Source organism: Hibiscus syriacus, unplaced genomic scaffold, assembly GCF_006381635.1.
Source record: "Hibiscus syriacus cultivar Baekdansim isolate YM2019G1 unplaced genomic scaffold, ASM638163v2 tig00110783_pilon, whole genome shotgun sequence".
NCBI lineage: Eukaryota > Viridiplantae > Streptophyta > Magnoliopsida > Malvales > Malvaceae > Hibiscus > Hibiscus syriacus.
Window position 1 is genome coordinate 1,518,326 of NW_024062861.1, and position 2,686 is coordinate 1,521,011.

At 36.6% G+C, this 2,686-nt stretch overlaps 1 pseudogene; it reads right to left on the bottom strand.

Annotated features, from left to right (window-relative positions):
* Positions 1 to 781: 781 nt before the first annotated feature.
* Positions 782 to 2,336, bottom strand: LOC120140238 (annotated as a pseudogene).
* Positions 2,337 to 2,686: the final 350 nt, after the last annotated feature.

A 2,686-nucleotide genomic window follows, 5' to 3' on the forward strand; every position in this document is an offset into this window, starting at 1 on the left:
ATTACTATCATGATATTAATTAAATTAACATATATATTTCATTTATAAATTATTAAATCTATCAAATATATTTAAGATAAAGTATAAAAATGATATCCCGACTATAGAAGGTTGTTTTGTTAAAATTCCAAACAATTAAAAATTTCAAAATAAACCCCGCAAATTTCTTCTCGTCCCTAGTAAAAAACTTGAGTGATTTACCTCATTATTTGTTGTCCGAAATTTTGACAAAGTTACTAAAAGTTCTTTAACGAATTTCCAGCATCGTAGTTTGACCTGTAGAGCTTTTCGTGAAGCCACAAGGATTAGATTTATGGAATAATGACAAAAAATATGTAGATTAAATAGTCACTCTTCACTTCTTGTTTTTTTAAGGTATTTTATCTCCCAACATTTTATTTTAGCAAAAAGACCCTTCCCGTAGATAGTAATCATTAATCAACAAATGAAAAATATGGGGTCTTTTGTCCTAAAAATGTTGAGCCTTTAGCCTTACTTTAAATCCCTGAATTCAACCCTCATTTCCTTTAGTCAACTGAACCGACAGAAGAACTTGGAAAGAACATGTGAAATACTTGACGGCTCAACAATGCCAAGATGCCAGGCTCAATATTCTTCTCATTTTTCTTACCAAAAGATATCATTTTCAACAATCAATACTACAATATAGCATATAGAAATTATATACATTGTTATTATCAACTGTTACATGTAAAGATAATACATGAATTAGATGCAACGTCTAGAAATGTTCAATGAAATCTAAAACCAGAAGGCACAAACAAAAGAAACCTCATAATTATACTTACCACGTTCAATACATCCATGACAAATCTTGCCCAAATGATATCGATCTAGCAGCACCGTAGATTGCTCTTTCAGAAATTTGAGAACTATCGTCAACAGCCAAGAAATCCGATTTGTATGAAACAAAAAGAGTTCTGAATCCATCATCTGTAATCCCCAAACATTTTCTCAGCTGCAAAACACGGAGACAGGGAAACTGACTTACTAGCTGCAACCCCTCATCGCTTATTTCTTGGCATCTCTCAAGCTCCAGGGTTTCTAAATGCTGAGCTGAGCATAAAGCTTTCATCCCAATATCAGTAAAGGAATTGACATGGTCAAGAGCAAGTTCCCGGACAGGGCAATTTTGAATCACACTAAGAATTCCATTTAAAGTAAACGATCAAAATTGAGCAAACTATCCATCAGAGAAAGATATCCTCAACATTTCAAGCATCAAACAGTTCTGAGCAGTGGCTTTTAGACTCTCATCAGTTAATGTTAATGGATTGTTCATCAATAAAGGCTGTGAGAAATCAGAAGGAACAGGGAGAGATATTGACAGAAGATTACTAGACTTTTGTGCTAAGCTTACAGTGTCTGAGTCTCTTGCTCCAATGCACATGTCCAAGTGAATTTTCTCCAAGTTTCGGAACTTCCCTAATACGCAAGCCAGCCCTCTTCCAGGGCTGATGATGCAATTGACCAACCTAAGCTCCTACATATTTTCACATGGAATCCACCGTCTTTGCCATCGTTCTACAGCCAACCGGTCGTAAACTTGCAGGTAGCGGTAATTAGAATCCACCTCAATTTCCAACCGTTCTATCTTTTTTCAACTCGGTCCTAGCTTTATCAAATCACCTTCCCCAATTACTCTAAAATTTTTAATAGAAAGATCTTCAAGAGTTTCAAGCTTGCCAAGATATTCTAACCACTCAACACTATTCACGTTCAGGCAGTGAATAAGATGGAGAATGGCAAGGCTTCTGCAACCTTCAACAAGGGATAGTATGCCACAGCCGGTAATTCTTGGGTTAAAGTTCAGCTTCAAAGCTGAAAGCTTCGAGCAAGAAGCCAAGTAACGGAGGCCGATATCAGTGACAAACGTGCAATAGCTTAACGTGAAATCACTTAGTAAAGGGCAGTAGCCAGCAAGAACTGAGAGCCCTTGGTCATCCATTTGTTTGCCGAGTTTGGACATCCAACCAGAGTAAGTGATTTCGACTTTTGTTAAGTTGGAAAACCTAATGCAAAGGGAAGCCAAAGCTTCATTTGCAGGATCTAATCCACAACCAACTCGAAGAGAAATTCTCTGTTCGTTATCCATTTCATAAAGACTTTTACACGCTAATGAAACAGAGTTCCTGTCCTCAGTTTTCCTAATCCTGCCTAAAATTTCCCAAACCACATGTTCTGGTAACTCATCCATTGCAAAACGGATATCATTTACCTCAACAAAGGCACATCGGAGGCGGCTTAAATTTCTGCAGGAACAAAAAATATCAAATTCTCTCTTCTGATTACAGGAAAGTAGTAAATTTTACACAAATTTTGCAATACATATCTACAAATGGAAATCTTGGAGCCCAACCATTAGTAAACTACAAAGAACAGAATGTCCTTGATGAAGAAAATCTACATATGTAATTGAAAAAATATATAAGGCAAAGGGACAAGTGATCTAGAAACAGAATGAACCTAACAAATAATTGTTCTTTAACGATCTCAAAGGATTCTTAACAAAAACAAGGGAGGAAAACACAGGATCTGATAAACTAAAAGCATTTTGAGACACTTACCAAGCTCGGTTTACAATTTTGAACGGCGAAGAGCTCGATTCCGAAACATCGAAAACGTTGACTTTCTCACCCTTCCACTCACCGGCGACGACGGAAAA